Source organism: Erinaceus europaeus, chromosome 3, assembly GCF_950295315.1.
Source record: "Erinaceus europaeus chromosome 3, mEriEur2.1, whole genome shotgun sequence".
In the NCBI taxonomy this organism is placed as follows: domain Eukaryota; kingdom Metazoa; phylum Chordata; class Mammalia; order Eulipotyphla; family Erinaceidae; genus Erinaceus; species Erinaceus europaeus.
The window spans coordinates 106,560,344-106,569,084 of NC_080164.1; the positions used below are offsets into that span (position 1 = coordinate 106,560,344).

General features: G+C 40.1%; 1 non-coding gene across 1 annotated transcript; it reads right to left on the bottom strand.

Annotated features, from left to right (window-relative positions):
- Positions 1–8,050: 8,050 nt before the first annotated feature.
- On the bottom strand, positions 8,051–8,189 carry LOC132537793 (U4 spliceosomal RNA). The gene has a single exon (XR_009549227.1). It is a non-coding gene; the product is annotated as a U4 spliceosomal RNA (small nuclear RNA).
- Positions 8,190–8,741: the final 552 nt, after the last annotated feature.

Below are 8,741 nucleotides of genomic sequence, written 5' to 3' on the forward strand. Positions count from 1 at the left end.
GACAGTGGACAGCCCTGTCTAGTCCCCGATCTGAGGGGGAATGCTTTCAGCTTCTGTCCATTGAGTATGATGTTGGCTGGTGGTTTGCTATATATGGATTCCACTATCTTGAGGAATTTCCCATCTATGCCCATTTTTTGTAGATTTTTGAGCATGAATGTGTGTTGGATTTTGTCAAAGGCTTTCTCTGCATCTATTGAGATAATCAGGTGGTTTTTGGCTTTGCTTTTATTGATGTGGTGAATGACATTGATTGACTTACATATTTTGAACCAGCCTTGCATTCCTGGGATGAATCCCACTTGGTCATGATGAACAATCTTTTTGATGTGCTGCTGTATCCGGTTGGCCAAGATCTTGTTTAATATTTTGGCATCTGTGTTCATCAGAGATATTGGTCTGTAGTTTTCCTTTTTTGTTCTGTCCCTATCAGCTTTTGGTATCAGGGTGATGTTGGCTTCATAGAAGGTGGAAGGGAGTATTCCTGTTTCTTTAATCTTATGGAAAAGCTTAAGAAGTATAGGTACTAACTGTTTCCTGAAAGTTTTGTACAATTCATTTTGAAGCCATCTGGTCCAGGACTTTTGTTGTTGGGGAGATTCTTAATAACCGTTTCAATTTCTTTGTCTGTGATTGGTGCATTTAAGTGTTGTAGTTCTTCTTGGTTCAGTTTTGGAAGGGAATATGTTTCTAGGAATTGTTCCATTTCTTCCAGATTCTCTAGCTTGGTGGCATATAGTTCTTCATAGAAGTTTTGTATGATTTTCTGGATTTCTGTGGTGTCTTTTGTGATATCTCCTCCATCGTTTATAATTCTATTAATTTTAGTCTTCTCTCTTATTTGTTTGGTGAGTCTGGCTAGGGGTTTGTCAATTTTTTTTAGTCTTTCAAAGAACCAACATTTGGATTCATTGATCTTTTGTATGGTTCTCTTATTTTCGATGTTGTTTATTTCTGCTCTAATTTTAGTGATTTCTGTCCTTCTGGTTGCTTTAGGGTTCCTTTGAGGAACATCCTTGAGGTGTGCAGCAAGGTCATTCATTTGAGATTTTTCTTGTCATTTAATATAAAATGTTTTTAATAGCAATTTCACATTAAATGTTAAAAGGCACAATTCACGAAACCCTCCCCCCCCCTTTTATTTTGCCTAGCCAGTTTGAAATGTAAGACTTCCTGAAAAGGCACCACAGAGTGATGAACTATGACCACTTTCTTTAAAAAGTGTTCTTTCCTGATTTCTAAAAGCAAAGCAGGTCTTTAGGCTGGAGGGTGTGCACAAAATTACCAAATAAGACTTGCAAACACTGCAAATACCTGGCTTCTCTCCTGGGAGCTCCTGGCCTGATCACTGAGCCCTAAGGCTCTGCAGTTTAACAATCTCCCCAGGTGAGCACAAAAAAAAAAAACATTCCTGGAACATATTTCTGGGAACCCTGCTTTAGAAAACACCAGCTGCAATGTGCAATATTAACCTTGCAGCTCTTTCTTCAAACTTCTTGGCACCCTGGCTGTCCTTCAGTGTCAGCATCATCTTTATAGTGAAAGCTCCAGGTAGTGGCCAGATTTTCAATTAAATACAATTCTACTCAAATTTGAATCACACAGTTCATTTATCACAGCTGTTAAGGCTGCTGGCTAAACCACTTTCATGCTCCACTTCAGAGGTGTCTCTTTTCTGTGATCAGTGGAGGGGTTCCTTTATAGTAGCCTCTCAATCTGGTGGTAGCTGTCCTGTGTGCTGAAGGAGGGTGAGGCCCAGCATCCACAGGGCCACAACCAAGGGCTGAATGGTGGCTTATACAGTAGGGCACACAGGTGAGCATATGTGAGGACTTACGTTCAACCACCCAAAACGCACCTGCAGGAAGAGCTTCACAGGTAGGGCAACAGTGCTGCCAATGTCTCTCCTTCTCTCTGTCTTTCTTATTCTATATTTCTCCCTCTATGTCTCGGTCATTTTTTAACAGAAATAAAGAAAAATGACCACCAGGGATGGTGGAATATTGCAGGCATCAAGCACCAGTGATAGTCCCAGTGACAAAATAGCATAAAATAAAATAAAGCACCAGGCAAGAGGTGCTCAGGCTGGCTCAGCAAGGCAACATTTTCTCCTTGGTCATCTAAGAATTGGCTTTGTCAGAAAGACTCGAATTCAGTAGACTTGGGGAAATGACTGGGTAACAACAATAACAGTCAGGCAACAGCATAGCTAATAGAAAGAACATAGGACTTGCATGTTAAAAGTTCCCTACCTGGTATTCTGACCTCTGTCTCATATTCAACACTCCGTATTGCTCTTTAATTAGAAATGAATAGTAATGGGAGAGATAGCATAATAGCTATGCAAAGAGACTCTCATGCCTGAGACTCCAGAGTCCCAGGTTCAATCCCTACACTTCCATATACCATATACCAAATAACAGATACCAGAGCTGAGCTGTGCTCTGGTAAAATAAAAATAATGGTAATAATTAAATAAATAATGGGTTAAACAATGTGGACTCTCCCAAAAGAGTGCACATGCTACGATGCTCAAGGACGTGGGTTCAAGTCCTTGGCCTCCACCTATGGGAGGGTGGAGAGTGTTTCAAGTGCATTAGAGCAGTGCTTTGGGTGTCATTCTTTCCCTCCACCCAAAAAGAGAAAGAAAGAAAGAAAGAAAGAAAGAAAGAAAGAAAGAAAGAGATAGAAAAAGGAAGGAAGGAAGGAAGGAAGGAAGGAAGGAAGGAAGGAAGGAAGGAAGGAAGGGAAACTAGTCACAGTGAATAGTGGATTATAGTATGGGCACTGAGCCCCAGTAATAACTCTGGTGGCAACATAAATAAATAAATAAATAAATAAATAAATAAATACTATTTCTAAATTGTTTAAAGGCAACAAGAAACAAAACAATTATATCAGCAAAGCACATCATAAAATCTATAGAAAGTGTTTTACTAAACACAACTATGTATTAACTACTCACTTTAATTCTAAGCCTTCTACTGTGAGGTACATAAACTATTACACATAGGCAGCAAAAAAAAAAAAAAGTAAAAAGAAATCTAGGTTAATCAAATACCCAAAGATCAACTGAGCATGCCAGAATGAAAATCCTCAAAAGTACCATGAGATCTATAACTGGCAAATGGACCCTGCACTATTCTTTCCGTTAAAAAATCTACTTGGGAAATAAATAAAATTAATCAGAGCAAAGAGAGGTAGTTAGTTGAATTAATCCAATAGTTAATGGTATCTAGCTATGGGCATCCTTAAGCTTCTGTGAGAACTTTGGGAAGTGCTGACAGACCCTCCTTAGAATCCACTCCCCTCCATACTGGGCAGTGTGGCATCTCTCTCATAGTTGTATGTTATCAGTTTATCTATTTCTCTTTCAGATCAATCCCACTCTGGTCATGTTCTCCAATTACCTTGATTAGGGGGCCAGGAGCCCTCAAGCCTACAGCAAGGATGTTACTTGGATGAGTTCACCTCAAATGGATGACAACCTTCATACATTTTTTTTTGTCTCCAGAGTTATACCTGGGGCCTGGTGCCAACACTATGAATCCACTGCAGCCATTTTTTTCCATCTAATTGGATAAAACAGAGAGAAATTAAGAGAGAGAGAAGGGATAGATAGATGACAGATAGATAGGGAGACAGACAGATAGATAATATATAGATAGATAGATAGATAGATAGATAGATAGATAGATAGATAGATAGATGAGAGAGAGAGAGATGGATATATATCGCCTGTTTCTCACTGGTGGCCCTTGCTGGTCAAGGGGGTGACACTCCACTACAGGGAAACCAGTGGTGAGGGTGAGTACACTGAGAAAGACACAAACCTCTGGGAGTGCTTCAGAGAGACAGCTAGTTTATTGCACAGCAGGCAGGGTTACTATACTGCAGTTTAGGGAAGGGGAAGTAGTAGCGATCCAATCACAGAGCCACACCTCATACCAATGTCATGCCGGTAGCATAAGACCATATACGTCCCTAACAGACACTGGCTACACTCTTCATCATGAGTTAAGGAACTTGTGATGAGGGAGTCTCTGCCCCCAAACTTGATTATAGTCACTATCTTGGATCCACATGGTCAAGAAGTGACACGCCTACCAACTCTCTCTGGCAGGGCTCGAGGTCTACCCTATCAAGACTAGATGTAGAGATGATAGGCCTCAACTCAGACCTGGGGGTTGATCTCTCCCACATGCATCTCTATGTCAAGTCTCCAGGAGTTTTGTGTCTTTCTCTGGGTGCTCACCCTTACCACCAGTTTCCCTGCCATGGCTTGTCGCTCCCTTGACCAATGCAGGCCACCAGCAAGAAACAGGCGATAGATAGATAGACAGATGATAGATAGATGACAGATATATAGGGGAAAGTCACCTGAAGACCTGCTTCATCAATTGTGAAGCGTCCTCTCTGCAGGGAGTGAGGGCTAGAACCTGGATCCTTAAACAAATCCTTGTACTTGGTATCATGTGCTCTTAACTGAGTGCACCACCACCTAAACCCCCAAGTGTTCTTTTGTTGATGTTTGTTTGTTTGTTTGTTTGTTTGTTTCAAGCAGAGGTGTTTACTTCTGGCTTCTGGTGAAACTGGGGTTTGAACCCAAACTCTGGTGTCCCAAGCAGGAAGGATTTTCTGCAAAGCCACTACGCTGTGTAACCAGTCTGCCAAACATTCTTTTATTAAATCACATAAAAGGATGTTTGGCAGACTGGTTACACAACTTAGTGGCTCTGCAACTAGAATGGTTTGTAGGGAATAATAGTTCCACTTTTTGAAAGGCTTCTTGCTTCTGCCCATCTTCATATGTAGTATAAGAAAACAGAAGATAATAAACAAAATAATAAGTACTGCAAGTCAAAGTGAAAACCCACAGTCTCACTGAATCAATTGACAAATGAGGATTAATTTTGTACAAGCAATGTGCTGAGTGCTATTGTACTCACTGCAAGCTAGATACTCCTTCCTACCACCAAAGTACTTTCAACAAACTTGCAAACACTTTGTTCAGTAATTAATTTAAATATCTACCTTATATTAAAACTTAGGATTACCTGGGTGGGGGTTGAGGTTGTTTCTCAGAAAATCAAGAAAGTTTACAGGTGTATCAAAACTATATGTACTATAGAACATTAATACCACAAATAAATATAAACAAATAAATAGTCCAACTTTGAAGTAAAAAAAAATTAAGAATAACCTTGAATCATCACTTTGATATATTTCTGAATGTTTCCCCATAGACTTTTTATTGTAGGTGAGTATTATTTTTATAGAAACATTTCCAAAGTAACCACTGACCCTTCACTCTTGTTATCCTATTTGTTAGCATCTCAGAATGTTCCTTTCTGCTAAGAAACCAGCCTTGGTGTGTAATTGTCGGGTTCACTGTATACTTTATATGCTTTCTAAAGTTGCTTTGTTTTTCTATAACTGAGCTCAGGCTCTATGGTGAGAGAGTTTGTAGAAAGTTCCAAAACTTGGTAGCTCAGTGGGTTAAGCACACGTGGCACAAAGCACAAGGACCGGAGTAACGATCCCAATTCGAGCCCCCAGTTCCCCACCAGCAAAGAAGTCGCTCCACAGGTGGTGAAGCAGGTTTGCAGGTATCTCTCTTTCTTTCCCTATCTCTGTCTTCCTCTCCTTTCTCCATTTCTCTCTGTCCTATCCAACAACGAAGACATCAGTAACAACAATAATAACTACAACAGTAAAACAAGGGCAACAAAAGAGGAAAAATATATATATGAAAGTTCCAAAACTTGAGATTGTCTGAAATTTTTTTCATGGATAGATAAGAGTCACATATATATCATCATCTCCCCAGACAATAAGTTGGATCCACCTGCATTTCAGATTTCATGGTCAGGGAAAAAAGAAAAGAAAAGAAAAGACGACAAGTATAGTCATGGGCCCTTTGGAATATAACTAAAATATGCCTACTAGCTATCTACAAAATGGAGACCCCCCCCCAAACTCTTCATCTGCAGTATTCCAGCCTTTAGGCTCATGATTAATCAACAATTTGATTGGCTTTGTATGTTAATTTGCTTTTCAGCCACCAGGCTCCAGATGCTAGCACAATGCCAACCAGACTTACCTGGACAGAAAACCCCACTAATGTGTCCTGGAGCTCGGATTCCCCAGAACCCTGCCCCACTAGGGAAAGAGAGAGGCAGGCTGGGAGTATGGATCAACCTGTCAACGCCCAGGTTCAGCAGGGAAGCAATTACAGAAGCCAGACCTTCCACCTTTTGTACCTCACAATGGCCTTGAGTCCATACATATATCATCATATCCCTGTTCTTATCACATTAAAAGTTCCCCCATTCATTACCACAAATAACTTTCACATGAATCACTTGGTCATTTGCCATAAAGCAATTCTTTGTCACCTACCTGTTTTCAGGTCAGTGAGCACAGTCCATAGAGTAGCAGAAAAGGAGAAGGAGTTGTGGGGTGTCAACACCCATGTGAGGAAAGAGGGATATGTATCTCTTCTGCATTTATTTCTTTGTGAACTCACTTATTTATATCAGTGTATATATTGGGTTTATAGATATTGATTTTCTGCCTTGATTTCTGACACAATAATATATTCTTTATCTCTTTGTTCAATTTGTTTTTCAGCTTTGGCCACTAGGAAATATTTCACATTGTCTCCTTTGGGTTCAAAGCACAATCTCCTCTAATGTTTGAGAACTTCCCTACTTTGCCAGTGACCTGAGTTTGTTTCTGGGAAGTTCCTTGACCCTGAACAAGTCTCCTTACTCTTACATACACTAACACTACACTAGTCTCTTAGGTCATCATTTGTCATATTAATGGAAATCACAACACAATCATTTTTAACTGAATTATTGTTAATATTTTACTCTGGGAAAAAGGAAATTGCACATAGCACACAACTTCTTTCCCAGAAAATAAAGTGACAGTATCCTATAAAATAAAACTACAATATTCTTTTTTTTTTCCTCCAGGATTATTGCTGAGCTCGGTGCCTGCACCATGAATCCACCGCTCCTGAAGGCCGTCCCCCCCCCCTTTTGTTGCCCTTGTTGTTGTAGCCGTTGTGGTTATTATTATTGCCATTGTTGATGTTGTTCGTTGTTGGATAGGACAGAGAGAAATGGAGAGAGGAGGGGAAGACAGAGAGGGGTAGAGAAAGACAGACACCTGCAGACCTACTTCACTGCCTGTGAAGCGACTCCCCTGCAGGTGGGGAGCCGGGAGCTCCAACGGAGATCCTTACGCCGGTCCCTGCACTTTGTGCCACATGCGCTTAACCCACTGCGCCACCGCACACCCCCAAAACTGCAATATTCTATGGAATGGAAGAAAGGAAGGACATAATTTAGATTAAATTTAAATGTAGAAGAGAGTATTATTTCTTATTAATTGAGTATTTTTATCAGACAGGCACAATGACTATGGGCTACTCAAATCTAAATAAAAAACTGGTCTAAATTAAAAAAAAAGCTGTTTTCTTTCTCCCTTCCTTCCTTTCTCTACCCTTTTCTTTTCTTTCTTACTGTCAACAGCATAGCATTATCTCTAGGTTTTCATGAATGCACTACAAATCTACCACACCCGGTGGCTATTTTTTCATGTTTTGTTGCTGTTGTTTGTTTTGAAAAATTGAAAGGGGAAGGGGAGATAGGGAGACAGACAGAGAGACATACCTACCAACCTGCTACACCACTCATGAAGCTCCCCCTCTGCAGGTGGAGATCAGGGGCTTCAATCACGGGTTTCACATGGTAATGTCCTGAGAATTCAAATGCCTCCTTGCTTACTAGGATAATTTCACAATATCCTAGTAAGATCAGCTAAATTATCTATCTGTTGGTTGTGTCATGCAAAATAAAATAAAAGTTTTGTTTATACCCATTAAGACATCTCAAAATGGATATCAAGACAACAAATGAATTTTTGTTCATTATACATCGTGGGAGTTTACTACACTCAGACCAAGCTACAAATACCTAGGCACTGCTTACTAATTATTTCACTTAATCCAAGTAGCCTTTTTGATATTTTTATTCAGTTTCCATAGAGACTGTAAAAAATTACCAATGCTAACTATATTTCAAGTCAGATGGCAGGGTATTGGGAGAATTTTCAATTAACAATAATCATGCCTTGGATAAACCTCATTGGCTACAATACTGCCACTGCTCAAAGCTCCATGTAGCCTTTTTAAATCGCTGTTTTCTTAGCAACAAAGCCCTTGCAGAGTTAACAAGACTAAAGTGAAATACATCTGAGTACAGCTCAGTGTCAGCAGTACAAATTCACTACTCCTGGTGGCCATTTTTTTCCCATTTTATTGGATAGGACAGAGAGAAAAGGAGAGAGGATGGAGAGAGAAAGAGAGACCCCTACACACCTGCTTCACTGTGAAGCGTCCCCTCTGCAGGTGGGGAGTGGGTGCTGAAACCTGGATCCTTGTACAGTTTCTAGTGTATAGCTTAAGCTCAGTTAATAAAACAATTCAAATTTTCAGTCAACAAATATTCAGTCTACTGAAAAATACTCACATCAGAAGTAGGGTTGGATAAGATAGAGATATGGTTCTCCTACTCTCTGCAAGCAGGAAATGCCTAGACCTGGAGAAGTGGTGAAGGAATAAAGCAAAAGACTCACATGCAAAGTTTGAGTTTTATCCCAGACATCATCTATACCAGAGTGATGCCCTGGTTCTCTGTTTCACATACGTACATGCATACCCACATACC